General features: G+C 40.4%; 1 long non-coding RNA gene and 1 pseudogene across 1 annotated transcript in view; one reads left to right on the top strand and one right to left on the bottom strand.

Moving 5' to 3' along the window:
• Positions 1-7,108, top strand: part of LOC121548073 — a 44,987-nt gene extending 37,879 nt beyond the window's left edge. The window contains exon 3 of the long non-coding RNA XR_005996597.1: positions 6,916-7,108. This is a non-coding gene — a long non-coding RNA (uncharacterized LOC121548073). The remainder of the gene's footprint in view (positions 1-6,915) is intronic.
• A 4,356-nt stretch (positions 7,109-11,464) lies between these two features.
• Positions 11,465-13,887, bottom strand: LOC121548020 (annotated as a pseudogene).
• Between the last annotated feature and the right edge of the window lie 5,715 nt (positions 13,888-19,602).

Consider the following 19,602-nt stretch of genomic DNA (forward strand, 5'->3'; position numbering starts at 1 on the left):
ACTTCCAAAGTTGTGGCAAAATGGCTTAAGGACAACAAAGTCAAGGTATTGGAGTTGCCATCACAAAGCCCTGACCTCAATCCTATAGAACATTTGTGGGCAGAACTGAAAAAGCGTGTGCGAACAACGAGGCCTACAAACCTGACTCAGTTACACCAGCTCTGTCAGGAGGAATGGGCCAAAATTCACCCAACTTATTGTGGGAAGCTTGTGGAAGGCTACCCGAAATGTTTGACCCAAGTTAAACAATTTAAAGGCAATGCTACCAAATACTAATTGAGTGTATGTAAACTTCTGACCCACTGGGAATGTGATGAAAAAAATAAAAGCTGAAATAAATAATTCTCTCTACTATTATTCTGACATTTCACATTCTTAAAATAAAGTAGTGATCCTAACTGACCTATGACAGGGAATTGTTACTAGGATTAAATGTCAGGAATTGTGAAAAACTGAGTTTAAATGTATTTGGCTAAGGTGTATGTAAACTTCCGACTTCAACTGTATACTGTATATATTACTCCAAAGTGTTCTATTTTAAAAAGCTAATATAAAAACAACCTGATTTATTACAAAGTCTTTGTAATTTGTCCATACAGTCTAACCTTTAGTCAAACTGACATTAGTATGAACAGTGTAAAATCTCATGCAGTATGGGACTTCTAATCATCTAGTCGAATAGAAGTATGCATTTTCATGACTGCACTGCAGATGTTTCTCAAATGGGATATTTGGCTTGTGTTTTTAGTCAATCTAAATATACCATACATTAGATGTGTATTGCTACTGCAAATTAATATGAAATGCAATGAAAAATGTAATGTATAATGTAATGTATAATTCAAAAATAGAATGCTATGTATACTTTGTGTATAGACAAAAGAAACACCAGTTCTAATTGATCTAAATAGAAAAAATAGTACATGCATGCTCTAAAATGTACTGTATGTTGTTTGACTTTGACGAAATACAAATTGTATCTTATTTGATCAAATAATATGTTATCAAACTTTTTCACCCTTGTGTTGGGGGTGTGTTGGGGTTTACTGTAACCCCCAGAGATATTGCATTGCGTAGACTGTCAGAGTGTATCAGATAATGTACAGATTAACAGCGGACCGACCCCGCACACAAACAGGATGTAATGCGAGAATCCGTTGGCTGCATTTTTTCCTCTGTTGTCATCAGTCATTGGGGTCAAAGGTCACACGATTAATCAAAACTGTTTCTGCGGTGTGAGATACACAAATGAGCCTCTTAGGATTACCCAGGGCTGAAGATGGATCCGTCTGTTTATATCTGCCAGACCGCAGGGTTACATTAAACTCCCCATTTCCAGCCTGGTGTGAACTAATCAGCCATTCCATTTGAGTGACTTTACTCTGTCCACCATTTCTTATTCCGCTGTCACGATGGGCCTCGTATGGGCCTCATATGAGGTCCTGCCGGTTACATTAGCTGGTGTTTGGACATCTGTAGGGGCTTGGCTCAATGAGGAGGCCTGTCAACGTGGCTTTTGTAAATCGAGAGATTGTCCAAACACTCTGACACGCGGTAATAAAAACAAGCCCCTGTTCCCTGCATTAGCTCTGCATTAGTGGAAAGGGATGGGTCTGAGTGATGCATCATACATGTCTGTTACAGTTAAAGGGATATCTTCTGGAATAATGAAGATATTTCCTCTTTCGACCACGGTTGAAAGGAAAAGTATTGACCCCCTCAACTTTGTGTCAACTAGTAGGATTGTGGGTAATGGTCTTATGAAGCAGATTGTATACATTTTATATTGAAGATGCTGAATTTTGTGGACTTTTAATGAATGGAGAGATAAGTTTGATACTCAGCGGTAGCCCTTTAAACTCGTAGCCCTATACGGGCTGAAAATGGCAGATATGGGCAGTAATAAGCGCCTAAAATGGAATGTAGTAACATGCTATACCTGACGTCAGAGCTCTGGCTCTGCGCTTCACAGCTCTGTATGGGTTTTGACTGATAGCCGTTCTGAACTTGAGCACTGTGTGCGACAAGAAGTTGTCCCTATCCCTCCCGCTAATTGGGCAACATTTGCAACTTTTTTGTTGTCTGAGTGAGGGAAATGCTGTACATTAAGATGACTCAATGTATTTTGAAAAATGAGACGTTGAGGATTATAATAAATACCGCTTTGATGTCATAAAAGCAAGCCAAACATGCAGGAGTCCAAATATGCACTTCAAATTTCCATATTATAAAACTCAGGTCATATACAGTTTCAATGTTTATGATCACTATGTTTGATGTACAGTTGCAAGATGACATGTTCTGAACAGAATGAGCCAATGTTAGTTTTTTGTGAATAAACTTTGCCGCGGCACACGCACCTGAATGCACTCAGGATTACTCCTTTCTATGTGCACCAAAATAACGATCTCTTTCTCTGAATTGACTTGTGAAAGCCTAACACTGTAAGATCGTATTTTATAACTTAGCTAGTCGTGTTGGTAATAGAACATGCCCACCTGACCCAGATTGTGATTTATAAAGGACTGTTTTTGGATTGCATAACCAACAACAGTAATTGTGTGATGTCTAGATGTAGGGTTGTGTTTCAAACGAAACAACTACAAGTCTGCTTGCTCTAGTTCCTCAATGGCACAGCTAGGAGAGCAAAAAAAAGTACCTTGTAGTTGAAGACTCTTCTTTGAGTCATAAAAGTGCATTGAAATGACTTAGGAACTGAGCACACTTTGCAGAGGTGTGTGGCCACCAGTTAGTCCTCTCACTCAAACCCTTGTCATTTTTTTGTCTTATGTTGCACCTACCCCACATTTTCCAGGAATAGTCTTATCATGTTACTGGAGGTATCCAGAGTATTTTAAGATTTTGTTATCAACAAATGAGGCGAAATGTACAGTAAATGTAAAATGCCTTGTGTCAGGTGAACTGTTGTGTTCTCACCTTTTCCCATTATCTCCAAACTGTTCTTTGTTTTTCATATTTCTTCTCTATAAGACATTTCAATTTAGCCCTATCCATATAGGCCAATTCCCACAAGTGTAAAGTGTTAATATATCATAATAATAATAATAATAATAATAATAATAATAATAATAATAATAATTGCCATTTAACAGACGCTTTTATCCAAAGCAACTTACAGTCATGTTTGCATACATTTTAAGTATGGGTGGCCCCAGAAGCAATCAAACCAACTACCTTTGGTGTTGCTATCTATTTTACTGCTTTGAACCAGTGTCATATGAGACTATATAATTAATGTTTTATCACATGGGAAATATGAACTGCTCTGAATTTTTTGGGGGTAACATAAAAAGTGAAATATCCCAATAAGTAATGATCATTATAACTGGTTCCTTTTGAATTTATGCCGCAGCGATCACTGGAAGCTTTAAATGATGCCCTGCTTTAGTTTCAGAGGAAAGGCTGAATTAGCAGAGTTTAGCTAACAGCCTTAATAATGGGCCTTATGGGAGATATGAATAGTTGTGGAGAAATGTGAGAAGCGAGATCTGTGGTGTCTGTTGCTTTGTGATCGGCTATTCCTATCCAATAGGTTACTACATGTTTCTGTGTGTTTTCAGGACCAATGGGTAGCATTGGTTATATAGATTGGTCATGGGTATAAAAAGTAATGTTCTGGGCATGACATTTATTACCTTCAACAAATAATGTGGCTTTTTTTTGCAAGCATGGAAAATAAAATCACCTCATTTCCTTTGCATAACTTTTGGTTAGCAGAAAGTTTTTCAAGGTGAATTAAGGGAAATGTTGCACTACATTAAATCATTTATTTATATAGGAAAATGTCATTTTCCAAGGGTGACCAACACTGCGTAAGTTCTTAAACACACTGTAATCCATTTATACAGTTGGTTAGAATTTGAGCAAGTGAGGTCAGGGACGTAACTCAAAGCGACTATATTAGATTTATGTTCCACGTAGGGTTTCAGTGCTACATTGTGTTTAAGTTATTCTTTACTTTTCTTTCTGTTCCTCCTAGAAAAGGTTGACCCATATAATCTCTGGTCCCAAATCAGTAATGCAGCAGACAAAAGCCAATGATAGGCGATGATGAGCAGTGTCACTCCTCACTGAGAAAGATGTTGTGTTACCTCTCCAATGGAGGCTGCTCACGTAGGAGCTGTTCACCCCTCCTCACTTCTAAACAAGTGTTTATGGGGGATGTCTTGTACTAACCAAGCAGATTAAAGAGATTTACTCAGTGCCTGTGTGTGTGTGTGTGTGTGTGTGTGTGTGTGTGTGTGTGTGTGTGTGTGTGTGTGTGTGTGTGTGTGTGCGTGCGTGCGTGCGTGCGTGCGTGCGTGCGTGCGTGCGTGCGTGCGTGCGTGCGTGCGTGCGTGCGTGCGTGTGTGTGTGAGTGAGTGCGTGCGTGCGTGCGTGTGTGTGTGATTCAGTACTCTGGATAGATTACAATAATATCATAGCATAGCATAACAAATCATTCAGCTCACTCTTTCAACGGTTTCTGTACATCTCAGTCACACCGTAGATGTCGTTTCAGCCGGTGTGAAAACCTGTAAAAACAACATAAATGACAATAACTGTTAGAAAGGGAAGATAATGTAATCAGGTTGTATTTTCAGTCCCAGAGGAGAGGGATGGTGGGCCACCGCTGGCAATAGCAGAGTTTGAGATGGAATTTCTCTTTGATTAAAAATGGTTTCTGACTCGGAGTGAATTCATTATGTCTATTATCTCAGAATATAGTAAATATGGAGCCGAGGAGGCACCGACACCTCCCTCAGGCAACTCTGTAGGTTATGCTTATGTGAAATCACAGTTCATAAAATGCCAGTTAAGGGATTGTGAGACAAAGATTCAACTCTGTTCCCTCAACACACACACACACACAGACACACATAATTTATCAGCAGAGCAGATGTTTATTTTAGGAACAGAGAGCTTTGGTGAAGTACAGCTCATCCTCATCTCGGTCAAGCCTGGATTCAGTGTCTTCACAGGCAGAAGAGCCCAACTCACGCCCACCACTGGCTTATCTACTGCCACTTTATTGGGTACTCTGTCTATATTGAGTTGTTTTTCAAGACATCTAAACCCTGCAAAAAGCTTTCTGTCTGTGGCCTATTCCTCAACTCAGAAGGAGACAGGGGGTGAAACTCCATGAGCGAGAGAGCGAGGAATTAAATACTGAAAGACTAAAATAAAGGGTTACCCTTTATAAACGTAAACTTGTCACAAAGAAATCCCCCATATGGAGGGAGGAATGACAATGGCATTAATTATTTGTATCCATTGCAATTCATGCTATAATCTAATGTGGTAACCTACTAAGACAGTGCATCAAATGGACAAAAACTGCGAACAAACAATTTAGCTACGCCTTCTTGAATAATGTGCATGACTACCTGTGCAGCAGTTTCTAGTCCATGCATGCACTCAAAAAATGTACAGTCATAGGCCTAGTCTTAAAACTACATTGGCATTATATAAAGATGAGTCTGTTGCAAGTTTAATTTCTTTGACACAGTAGAAAGGCTATTCTAAATCGACCTGACACTCGAGAACACAACCTGTAGCATATGCTTCAGACTGCATTATGCTTATTTTTGGGACCACATGCTCACCACCATGCATGGATTTTCATGCTTCATTTAGCCTCATCAAAATATTTTTCTCTCCCTTCAAAGTGATAGACAGTAGCTTCTATCCAATTGCCGAGAGATTTTCATGTGAATATTCTAAAATCTGCACAAAAACTATAAGAGCATTTTCCCACTAGAGATGTGTTTTAATTAAATGGACTTGTTGCGGATAACAGTCTGTACGTGATGACGTTGTGCACATACAAATAACCATTGCAGTAAAATTCCCATGTACCGACTAAAAATACAAGTTAAATGGGTCTCAGTCGCATTTTCAACTCTACTGATGGTTTTCTAAGAAGAAATCTTGCTATAGAGAATCTCTGGTCTTGGCATGTGCGCTCCATAGCCAACAGCTCGCAGATCCAGTGCGGTTAGGCTACCTACATTATGAGATGTCAAACGGCAGCCAAGCATCGATCATCATGTCACCACAATAAGAACCAGATATTTATTGGAAAGGAGCATCAACTCATTAATGCACTTTCACCACCCTGTGAAGTTCATCATAACTTCTTGTATCTAGCCTAATAAACTGCAGGCTTTCCCGAGTCTTAGTGGGAGGACAACACAATATCTTCGCGTGACTCCAAGTTTACTTCGATATGATGGTTATTATAGCCTATCAATATTTGCTCATAATGGCGTTTCCATCGCCATTTCTCTCATCATTAAAAGATCCCGCCTTTGTTTTGTCAACATTTGGAAAGTTTACTGACAAATGTTCTGTTTCCATCAGGCCTGTCTTGTCATTTGTATTATTTTTATCCTTTTGTGTCGGCCTCACAAGTTCCAGCGCCGGCCTCGATCCTGGCTGTCTAGAGCCATGAGTTCATTCAAGAGGGGGCATGTTATGGCACTGAGGGTGTAAGTGTAAACAGTCTCTGGGACATGACTGACACTCAGTTTCGGTGGTACCCGACATCCTCCATTTAACACAGAAACACAGAGGAATAGAGCTAGGGCCAGCTAGAGAGAAAGAGAAACACGATGTAGAGAGACTGGAGAAGTGAAAAATATTGATTTTGGAAAATTAGCAGCCAGGGTAGTGAGATGGCAGGAAAAAGGGAGACACACATTTAGAAGAGGCCTTTTAAAGATTATTTTTTAATATATATTATCATGAAACATTGATGCATTTTAGCTTTGTCTACACCTGATGAGGTTTAAAGATAAGCACACATGGAGAGGGAAAGGGGAAGGAGGTGCAGTGATGACGTACCCTTCTCTTCTCTTACCCTTCTCTTCTCCTTCCTCTCATTCTTTCGTTCCGCCACTCTCTGGCGATCAGGTTTCTCCCGGTCCATCAGCTGAGTGGTCGTGTGGGGCTTGATCAATGGCAGGAAACCAGCGGATCAAATGGTAATTCATCTGAAAGAGATAGGCCAGCGTCGACACAACCAATGCTCTGAGCTACAAGCTCTCACAGTCTCACGCCAGAATTAGACGTTCATGTTTCTCAAACGTCAAATTTCCAAGTTGTTCCAAACGTCATATTTCGAATTGTTTAAGGTTAAGTTTAGGCATTAACGCCAAATTCTTAAGGTTAGGCATTACCTCCGAATGGTTAAGGTAAGGGTTATATTGCTGGATTTGAACATGAAACCTTTGGAATCAGAAACCTACTTGAAGGTAACAGTGCTCATTGTTGCCCATAGTGGCCGGTTACCACGTTACCCCCGACATCCTCAGGCATGGATGGAGGTCCAATTCTGACTTGTATCACGGGTGACCTGCCTGCTCTGAGACCTTCCCCCATAGTACACAGTAACGCTGAGGGTGGATGCATACAGCACACCTAGGGGGTTATTTAATATGCACAATTATTACTCACTCACTCTCCACCTGCTGTATGCAAATATACAACATATTGCCTTGGGTCTCTGTGGAGAACCTCACTACTCGCTCAGACTCACCATAGGCCTTTATCTGTAATTAAACTACACACTAACTTCATCTCTAGGTTTATTGATTTTGATATGTTTTATTACCATTGATCAACAATGCGCTATAAGGGATTGCAATGGTGTTTCCATTTGGCAGCTGTTTGCTGTAATTCTGAAATTGTTTAAACCCCTTCATTGTATTATGTATCTTCAATAAATGTTATGAGCTGATATTGGATTAATTGTCCACATTCTCAGAATGTTATTTACTATTATATAATAAAGTACTTAAATACGATACATTTGCTCATGTATAATGGATTTCAGCAGACAAAGGCCCCCCTTCTTGTGAATTAGAATCGGCACCAAGGGCAAAATTCCAACTGAACTACAATGTGATATTGCTACAATGCTTTCCAAGAAATAAGACAATATTTAGTATTTATTAGGATCCCCATTAGCTGCAGCCATGGCAGCAGCTACTCTTCCTGGGGTCCAAGCAGGAATAAAAACAGTTGCATCACATCAAAACAACCGCCTACATCATAAATAAAACTATACATCATACAATACATTATTACTCAAATATTACACATTTACAATATAAAATATACAATACTACAATAATACAATATTACAATGTGTGTGTGTCTAGTGCGTGTGTTAGAGCGTGTGTGTGTATGCGTGTGTTTGTGTGTCTCTTCACAGCCCGCGTTGTGCCGTGAGGTATTGTTTTATCCGTTTTTTCAATCTGATTTTACTGCTCGTTGAGTTACTTGATGTGGAAGAGGGTACCATGTAGTCATGGCTCTATGTAGTACTGTGTGTTTCCCAGAGTTTGTTATGGACTTGGGGACTGTGAAGAGACCCCTGGTGGCATGTCTTGTGGGGTATGTATGGGTGTCTGAGCTGTGTGTTAGCTGTTTGAACAGACAGTTCGGTGCTTTCAACACGTGAATTCTTCTCACAAAAACAAGTGATGCAGTCAATCACTCCTCTAATTTGAGTCAGGAGAGATTGACATGCATGTTATTGATATTAGCCCTCCGATATTAGCCCCAATACTGTATTTTCTACAGCATATCTGGAAACACTTAATTCCACAATTTTGACACCACAATGCCTTTATAGTAATGATATGTATCTAATCTACTCACTGAGCTGAGGGATTGTTCTTTCATGAAGAGAGGGGTGTTTCTAATCTGAGCCCCATACAATGTGGTGGGTTCTCCTGCCACCCCTTGTAACTCTCTGCTTCTGTCAAAACAGACATTCTCAAATTGAATTAAGGTCCTGTTCTGTGCTGCACCCCCCCTACAAGAGCCCCCCTGAACCCCCTTGGCCCAGTCCTGTTCCCCTCATCCAGCCGCCTCGGACTAATTAAAACCGGTGTGGCCTTGTCTTCGCTGGATTAACCCTAACGAGGATCCACTGACTCCAACAGCATGTGCCTCTTGATAAGAGCGAGAGAAAGAGAGAGAGAGAGAGAGAGAGAGAGAGAGAGAGAGAGAGAGAGAGAGAGAGAGAGAGAGACAGAGAGACAGACAGAAAGAGAAATGGGGGGATTTGTCCAGGCAACCTTAGCCTTGAAACCCAACACACTTAATTCACTACAGATGATACAGAAAAGGTGAAAGAGAGCTAGAGAGAGAAAGAGACAAAGATACTTATGTTGATAGTTTAAATCACTAGTGTGTGTAGTGTTTAAAAACTGATAGTGAACTCATCGAAACGTGGCCTTATTGTGAAGAGAGCCATAAAAACAGACCCCTTGTCAGCCCTCTATGAATCCATTTGATTCCATCATACAGAGAGATGAATGCCAATTCTCTTTCTTTGTGTGTGTGTGTGTGTGTGTGCATGCAATCCAGGGGCAGAGCAAAATCAAATTCTCTGGCTTTGATAATGCATTAATAATAAAAGCAATGTTAAAACAATTCTCCAAGTGTGAGTCTCATTAATCATAATGGTTGACAACTGTTCTGGAGAGTGTCTGCATAATGACTGTAATGTGTAATCGGGTTTGGTTGTAGGTAGCTGAAGTCATGGTGTTTGAGAATCATACTTTTTCCCAGAGGTTGTAAAGTTAATCAATGCAACAATATTTTTTCTAGTATCAGCAGATAATCATTTTTAGAAAATGATGTAGCATATTTTGATATGAACACAAGGTTCCATTATTACAAATCAATGGCTACTCTTTTTATATTATAGCTCTTAACTAATATAAAAATCGAATTATATATGTGATAAGACATTTATTTTTGATAAACACATTTCTACACAGATCACCAACGGAAACACAATAATTAGGCCATTACAGTCATTATACAGTCGCTCTTGCATGGGTCTACCTGAGTTTCCCGTGGCCCTAAAATGAATTATCTGGCTGTCACAGTTAAACGACTTCGTGAATGAAGTGTTCAAGTCCGGATAGTGCACACTAAAGGGCCGTTGGTGTATGGGACAGAGCCTTTGCGGTGACTATTCACTTACTGCTATATGCTATCTTAACCATAATCCTTTAAGCACTGCTAACGACATATTTCACATCACCCTGTCATGAAATCTCGGTGTTTTTGCTGTATTGGATATAACACTGATGTCTGCATGAATTCGATTTCAAAATATATTGTATAACCATAGAAGCTTAGGTAAAGTAATCTAGTGCACAATAAAATATGCAATTATTTTAAACGAGGTTGTTCACTTCAATTGTAGGCCTCCTGTAGCTCAATTGGTAGAGCATGGCGCTTGCAACGCCAGGGTTGTAGGTTCGATTCCCACGGGGGGCCAGTATGAAAAATGTATGCACTCACTAACTGTAAGTCGCTCTGGATAAGAGCGTCTGCTAAAATGAAAAAATAAAAATATATCACTTAGAACAATTCGGCTACCAAATTAATACAAAAAAAAAAAAACGTCAGTAATAAATCCCGGTATAATGGATTAAGAAATGAAAATCAATACTTTATTTGCTAAATGTTTAGATTAACATTTTATATGGGAAATAATTGTGATATTAATTCGAAACAAAGGAAGAAAGAATCATGCATATGTTGATCTAAAGGTGATCAACTAGGTATTTTTTATCACAACAATAAAATTAACAGTTTTAATGACTTACAGTGTTCAAGTTAATTTCTCCCCAGAGAAGCAGACACATATGAATATGACAGCAACAATTACACAACAATTACAATTATAATTATAACTACAGTATAATGACAACTCAAATATATGTATGTATTATTATCTTTCGTATAATAATAATGATTATTATTAGCATTATCTTTCGTATAATAATAATAATAATTATTATTATTATTATTATTATTTAATACTACTACTACTACTACTACTACTACTAACAATAATAATAATAATAATAATAATAATAAATATTCTGGAAAGAGATGGGAATTAGCAGGCCAAGTACTGATCTTTAAAGTGGTTGTGACTCGTGAGCAAACCGTTTTTTGATATATTGGCCTATATGTGTCACTACTGTATGTCAATGCTACTGTTTCTAATAGTGTGAATATGTATAGTAGTACATTTTCCTGACTGTCTCAGTGTTGGTCATTAGGTTTGATTGGTGTGTGCCCTGCCTCTCAGGGTTACCCCAGAGGAGCATAATTGTTTGTTGTGATATTGTAATGAAGCCCTCAGGTCCTCTTCAAGGTAATTACCCACTCTGCCTGCCTCTCTGCTTGGGTTAATCAGGCCTCCTGCTCAGTGCTCACTCAAGTCATCATAAAAGACACCAGGGGCGCAACTTTGGTTTTAGAAGTGGGGGGGACATGTTTTTATTTTATTTTACTTTTTTAAATCCAGTCAGATAAACACTCCAAACAGCCTACCCGACCGCTCGGAGGCGTCCACATGGTCCTAAAGCACACCATTGCAACGTTTTGCATTACATTCCAATGATAAAACTGGGGGGGACAAAAATGCAATTTCAGAATGTGGGGGGGACATGTGGAAAGTTGCGCCCCCTGAAAGACACACTGAGCCTTCCTCTCTCATGTATCCATTCTATCCTAGTGTCAGTTTGCAGACAGCTGGGCTGTAGGGGCTTCTGCCAGCACGGCCAGCAATACACACATTCCCCTGTGTTACTGTAAAGAAGCATTTTACCCTGTCCATTGGTGGCAGCAGTGGAATGGAATCCATACTGGGGATCATATAGATGGACACCCACTCTGCTGAGGAAGCTGCTTCCTGTCCACCATGGGGCACGCATTCCAAGTATGTGGCGGATTCCCCTCTACATGGTAAATAATGGAGACATTATACAGTACGACATGCCAAGGTTCAAGCTGTGCTCCTGTGCCACACGTCTAGTTAGCCCTCTCTCCCACCCTGTGGCACCAGGAGATTACCATGCTGTCAGTGTTCTACCAGTCTCATTATTTTGCACTCAATGATGCCAATGATAAGCTTTAACTAACCAAACAAATACATGCATATTTCGGGTTGTTGACTCCAGGTCCATATACAACTTTTTAGATATTCACAAGAGGTAGAGTTATAATTTGGGTCAATAATCTCTTGTACATTTTAATAATTTTCTGACTTGAACAAACAGCCTAAAACACATTTGTTAATGTAGGTATTTAAATAAGATTTGACCTCTTTACTAATATGGACAATTAGCCTCTGATAAATAGTTTGTTTTACGCATTTGTGTGTCTGTGTTTGTGTATCTTTATTTATAGCCTATATAAGAATACCTAATCAAATGAAATGAATTAATGAATTACTTTCAGGTGATGAGCAATCTTGCCTAGGAGCAAATATTGTGTTAGCTCTTAGAGATGCCAAGGCTTTAGCTCAGTGGGCTAAGACAGTCTTGAGTTATTCTGACAACCTGGATTTGATACCAGGTTGTTCACACAGGCCCTGGAGGAGACAGTTTGGTCGGGTCCTGGGGCCAGTCTAGATAGGTCCTGGTCTTGACCAGCCTGACAGATGGTGGTGGACTGAAAGCTGGCTAGTGGGATGTCCTCCAGGAAGACCAGGATAAGGATGTCCCTGTGCTCCACCAGCAGACGGAGGGTGGCCAGGCGTAGCTCCAAAGTGCACCAGTTACTGTGCAGGTAGTGGAGACTCAACAGACACAGGGTGTAGCGGCTGCAGTAGAGGCTGTCTGTGATGTTGTCCACAATGTCCTTCCCCAGCTGGAAGTCCCTGCTGTGCAAGCAGAGACGCAGTAATAAGGGCCCTCTCTGCTCCAGGCCTGGCAGCAGCTGCTCCACCACCCAGCGGCGAGCGATGTGGCCGAGGGCCAGCAGGTAGTCTCTGGCCAGCTGATGGAGCAGGACCACTAGCATGAAGAGGAACAGGCTCAGGGAGGTGCAGAGGAACAGCACAAAGCCCACGTCCAGGGAACAGTTGGCCTCTGAGTATCTATTAAAGTTATGGATATCATTTTCGTTCTTGCATGTTAGCTCTGCCTCCCCAAGGTGATTGAAGATGACCTGGACATGTCTCTGTCCTTGGGACCAGCCAGGAGTTGTCACAGCTGCAGTGCAGGCAAGGATCGTAGAATAGCAGGGACCTCAAGCTGATCAGGGGCTCAGGGAAGCTCTCTATCACACTGAACTCTTCTAGAGATTCCACCGTCAGTGCCTGATGGAGTGGAGGTCTCTGCTCAGCTCCTCCTCCAGAGGGAGGATTCTGCAGAAGATCAGATTCAGGCTCTCCAGACAGGTCAGGTTGTGGAACATGGTGGCCAACCCTGGTTGCATAATGAGGTCCACTCCCTTCAGCTTCAGGTCAGATATGTCCACAAACTCTGCTGAGACATGTGACTGGAAGTCAAAGTACTCCAGGGAGGTGAGGTACCTTGCGGCGAAGTGATGCCCACATAGAAGTTGATCCATTATGGCCGTGATGCTGATGACAGACTGGAAGAATGGCCTCCAGCAGTCCTGGAAGGATATAGTTGTGTTATGGTTGTTTCGTTTGTCCAATGGATTTGATTTCAGGAATGTATTTCTGTTTCTGTTTCTTGTTCAGTTTAGTTTAGTTTTATCCAGTGAAGGTCAGTTTATTCAATGACTGCAATAGCTCATTGACAAGCAGAATGCTTTATCCAATGGCATAAGACCCTGATGGGATTACCTGTCCATGGATTGAAGACCTGGAGTTCTTCCACTGCTTTGTCTGTTACCTGTGTTCTATCTCCTCTTAGTCTTTTATATATTGCTTTTTCTACCTGTTCAGTTTCTTTCTGATCTTTTTTTTATATTGTTTGGACAGAGAGAGAGGCTGTGAGGCACAGATAAGGTTATTATTGCTCACCACTGTCTAACGTCCCTTTCCACAGAGCACAGTCTGAGGACACCCTTGACTAACGCTAACTGTTTTAGGTCCAGAACTATTGGTAACATGTAATACCTTTTTCAGTAAAGACACAAATTAACAGAGAGGTTCTACAGATTTTTGTTTACCAGCAGGCTTAGGGCTTATCCATATCTTAATTCTCCCATTCACTCCATATCCATATAATGTCAAAATAGATCTTTCCCAACTACATAACGTACAGTATGATTGCCTGCATATTTGGTGAGCTTCAAAGGATATCACTTTTTAAGAAAAATGACATGAAAATAAAACAAACTAACATTGTATGGCGTTAATTAGGCCTAGATGTGGAGCACTCTTGTGCAACGTGTTTTTTGCGTGTGTATGATGACTATGATGATGATGATGATGATTGGTTAATTGCAGGCAGGTTGTGATTGTAGTAAAATAACTTGTGCTGTGTGAGCGTCCATATTTCACAAGTTGGAGTGAGAGGGGAATGGACAAGGATGCCGGCGAGAGGCGTGTAATATGTTTAACTACGGTAAAGTAGTGTTTTGAGAATTGGTAATTACTTACATCCCTCTCTGGCCACGGGGACACTGTCCAGATCTCAAGGTACACACACACACACACAGCACACACAACACACACACAACACACACACACACACACACACACACACACACACACACACACACACACACACACACACACACACACACACACACACACACACACACACACACACACACACACACACACACACACACGTATGTGTTCTTGTGTAGCGTGTTTCTGGGCCTTCATGGCATAGAGCCAAAGCATCGCTCTGAAATTTCGAGGCATTGACTGACTGGGGTTTTTCTGTTGCAGAGATAAATGCATCACGTTAGATACATCCAACACCATAGTTAAATCCCCCAGTCCTCTGTTTTGGACTAGATTATGCTCATAATTGAATATTCAGTCAGACATAACCACAATACCACTTTTTGCGCAAGAGGAACTTTTTACACTCATAATATTTACTTTGATAATGTTTTGACGACGTGGCAACTCAGAACTGTGAACCTCTCTCCAACATAGCAATTTAAGGACAGAGTGGATAATGTTTCTTTTACCTTCTTACGTTTGCAAATTTACTTTGACTAAATAAGACAGCCTTTCAGGTCTTTCTATGTGAGCCATACCTTATGTGTGCCATAGGTTTGTTTACCATAACACGCTCACTTCTTAGAATCGTTTTTTGTTTGAAGGAAATGGACACAAAAATATACAGAATTCTGTGTAATTATATGCAAAGGTTTATTTAAGTTTGAAGGTAACATGAAGGGGAAAAAACTAGACAAGGGTCTATACGTGTTCACCAGCAGTGAGTCCCTGATGTTGTCTAGGGTAATCTAGCAGGCTGAATGGTTTGAATTTACTGCTCCACGACAGTAAAATTGTCCTAATCACTAGGTAAACAGATACTTCCCTCCTATCAGAGCACACCGGCAAATGGGGGAAAAAGCTTTCTCTGTTAATTGTTGTTTTTCTACTTATTCTGATTTAAAAACACCAGCATAATTATTTGTAAGTACCACTTTGATTTTGTGAATTTGTTTGAAAGAGGCTTAAGGTGTTTCACTGAATTATTCACTTAGGTTTGGTTGTGGAGTTTGCTTGCAGCATTTTAAGTCAAATTAGAAAGGAAAGCCGGGAGCTGGGTAGTGTTACATAGCTTTTGCACTTTTTGAATTACCTGATTTTAATCTGACCTGACCTCCTGAAGACTTGAAGTTGCAAAAAAAAAATGTCATCTTACCCTTTCATAAAATAATATATTTGAAAGCTATACCCACTCAATGAAATAAATAATTGTATTAATGTATTCTACATTTACTATTTAATCACAATATTTAATCAATGTATCATTTCATATAGTTTTTTTTCTACCCCCAAACAATTTTATGAGAAAAAAATCAATAACATTCATTTAGATATTTTCTGCAACAATAACATTAATCTGAGGAAGCTGAGGAAGAAGAAAACTAACCAGGGGTAGATGAAGCAGAAGAGAAGGGAAGCAACACGACTCATCTACCTGTACTGAGAAGTGGGCTGCTCTCTCCTCTCCAACGCTGGCTCCAGTTGTCTCAATGCATGCCGGTGGTCCGGTGGTGGTCCGGTGGTGGTGTGCTGCTCTGGGTGTCCCGGGGCCTGGGGGTCTGGGCCCAGGACTGGGTGTGGGTCTTGGACAGGCCTGCCAGCTGCCACAGGTGCCTGGCTGGAGGACGGAGGATTGTTAGTAGGGAACACAGCAGGGCTTACTGGAAACAGGAAGACAGGCCACACTCATTAATTACACTGGAAACACTCAAACTGGCAGGCCACTGCATTTCTCCAGCTCATGGACCCATACATGTCAACACTCACACGCATACTGAGACCTATTACAAATGGGTGGTGTTATGCATGTCAAATGGGTGGTGTTATGCATGTCCAATGGGTGGTGTTATGCATGTCTGAATATAGGCACAAACTTATTATGTACTCTGTCTCGCAGACTTTTTCTGACCTCTGCAAGTATTGGCAGACATTATAATTCAATCTAGTCAGTTTCAATGATATGATGTTGATTTTCAACACAAGTTAATGTTTGTTTGTAGGTCAACATTTTATAAAAGTGTGCTTTCAAAAACGTCAATGTGATGATTTAAATTTCATAAATATATAGCAGGGGATAGTAAAGAATAAGTATTACTACCTCTAGTGATACAGTATTTTTTTATAACATTGAAATGAAACAAAACTAAATTCAGCATTGATAATCACAAAGATGATATAGTATGTACTTCAGAATATTTTCTCAAATCTAATTTAGGGAAACATATTCAATGTCTGGTCTCCGCTGGTAATCAGTTAGACATCTACAGTATATCTTACATCAAAAGTATGAAGCAGCTTGTCTCAGTCTTGGCCTGGTAGTCTGTCTAAGTACTTGCCTGCATAGTACAGTGTAAGTAAAAGTGATTTAATGTAGAGGGGTAGTGAGTTTCTCTCAGAAACCCAATACTGGAGTATAGAGTTTCTGCCATATGGATTATAGTGTGTCTGTTTCTTGAACCTAATATCTGAGTATAGAGTATCCCGGTCAGTGCTAGAATACTGAAGTATAGTGTGTCTTATCATATGATCTGGTGTTAGAAAACATTTGTCTTATATTGTGCACAGGGATCTAATGTTAGATTACACAGAGTTGTGATAGTCTGGTTTCAAACTATACTTACATTATTAGTGCTTTGATTTAAGATAGGTAGGCCTATTTGGCTCCAACTGTCATGCTATTACGATGCTGCTGTCTAATGTGTCTCTGTTCTAGTGGTACTCGAAGGCTCAGTGCAACACAGGTGTCTGCATGTGGTTAACTGTGAAATTCCTTTTATTAATAAATACGGATAGGCTTTTAGAGTGTGTTTGTGTGTTTATTGGTTCATTATGGATGGAGTTACACTAGAATTAGCTCTGGCGTTCAACTGATATAATTATTAGGAAAATAAACAAGTACCACTTGTAGGCTGTAATATCTTTCTCACCAGCTTTCACTTTTTTCTCTCTCTCTCTGTCTCTCACTCTATCTCTCTTTCTCATTCTCTGGTTCTCGCTCTCATTCTCTCATTTTCTCTCTCTCTCTTTGTCTCTCTGTCTCTGTCTCTCTGTCTCTCTCTCTCTCTCTCCAGTTCTCCACATTTCTCTCATGTTTTCTCTATTTTCCAGTAGTAAAATGGTGCCAGCCTGACACATAAATGCAGAGGCCATGTAACTGAATCCTCTCCATCAAACGTATACAGTAAAGAGGCTGAGCGGCGCTCCCAGTTTGAGGAGAACGTAAAAACTCAGCAGCATGATAAGGAGTTAAAGAGAGACTTTGATATTTTTAAATGGCGAACATAAAAGGCAATCAAGATGGAGGACACGGTCTCTATAAAGCTCTAATGGAGGATCAATTAAGAAGCCTGAGCTGCAAAGAGAGCCGTTTACTGTGCCGAAGCCGGCGAAGAACCAACCTGTCGTCTCTGAAAACTCAAGGTTGGAACAAAAACACAGAGAGGATTTCTCGTTCTCTATGTACATCCTTCAGCCCAAACCAAACATGATGTTCTGTAAGAGGGGCAAAGGTCAAGCTGTGTTACACATACCAGTTCTCTTTTAGTGTCCCCTGTTGGAGCGGAGGACCATCATGGGAATAATGCAATACTACTGTCTGATCATTAGTGTAGTTGAATGAACACTTAATGACCCATTTAGTACACAAACTAAAACAAATAGATTGACAGTTTAGAATACTGGAAAACTAAAAGTAAATTCCATGTCATACGTACGGTAAAGCAGACATATGATGTCAATCCTAGTATTTATTGCCTGTTTGTTATTCTCCTGCCACAACATCCCTGGTGAACTGAATGATCGGCCTGTCCCTCTTGGCAGGAACATAAAAGATGTAACACACAGTATATTTTTCCTATCGTCTTTGTGTTTATTTTCTGCTCACTGCAGACATTTGGGTTTTCCTCAGTGCTTCATATTAGCATTGACATTAGTCCTTAAAGCAGTGTGTATTTGTGTTTCTGTAAAGGGGTGCTGACCACAGTACCCTTGATTTTCCCACCATATTTACTGAGCTCACTAATGAGAAGTTATTAAGGTGTACGGCCTGAATTTTCTTTTCCATGCCCAATTTATTTTTGCAGGTACATATTCATATTATATCTGGGCACTGCATGACAAATTAAATTATGTTTGGAATACTTGATAACCCATCCGTCAAAAGGAGCCTTTTTCTAGTGTTTACTGAAGGCATTTCTAAACTTCTCTTGACCTGGGGTGTTTATATGCCAAGTTTACGTTGTGAGCATTTCAGATGTCATCAAAACCACCTTGCTGGAGGGATCTAAATTGGTTCCATTCGGCTGTTCGGGGAGCCGATGGCTGCTGCTGTGAGAGCCGTGCAAGGGGAAAGTGGAGAGAGGCTGGAAAATCAGCGTAGAAGAGTCTTTCAGACGGCCTGGTGATGAGAGCCAATCAGAGAGTAGCAGTCGTGGAGAATGGCATGCCAGACCTCAATCAGCCACCCCATCCTCTAGGCTGGGGGGAATGTGTCAATCAAACGACCTGCGGGTTGAGAGGGGTGAGTCGACCTTAGACTACAGTTTCATCTAAGGTCATTCTGGAGAGGACATAGAGGGCAGACCAGGGCAAGGAAGAGCAGAGGAGATACAAGGGATCGAATGTAGCCCCATGTAGAGTTAGTCAAAACATTACATACATCTTAAATAACAAAGAGTTTGAATTGGCACAAATATTATTTTGACTAGATTGTGTGAAGCTGCAGGCACAACATGTACAACAAGTATTTCATAAGCAATAACCATTTTTCATGCAGGATATAAAGCAAATATGGTGACCCATTTCATAATACTGTGACCCTGACTGTATAGCTTTTGTCAAATGCTCCAGACTCTATGAGAAAGGACACACTTATTTTAACACTGTCATTTAAGGTGCAATATACCGTAGGCTTACTGCCAAGATGGAGACAGATGTCTTTGTTTATGTTTAAGTATGGGTGACCATGTTTGTAAATGGACTGTATATTGTGAATGTATATAGTGTATGTTTGTTGGGGCTCTCTAGCCTGGGGTTAGTGTATGAGTGAGTATGTCCATGCACATGTCAGTATGAGAGTGTAGGAGTGGGCCTGGGTGTGTAAATGAGGCCTATACACTTTCAGGAAG

This window comes from Coregonus clupeaformis, chromosome 31 (genome assembly GCF_020615455.1).
Source record: "Coregonus clupeaformis isolate EN_2021a chromosome 31, ASM2061545v1, whole genome shotgun sequence".
In the NCBI taxonomy this organism is placed as follows: Eukaryota; Metazoa; Chordata; class Actinopteri; order Salmoniformes; family Salmonidae; genus Coregonus; species Coregonus clupeaformis.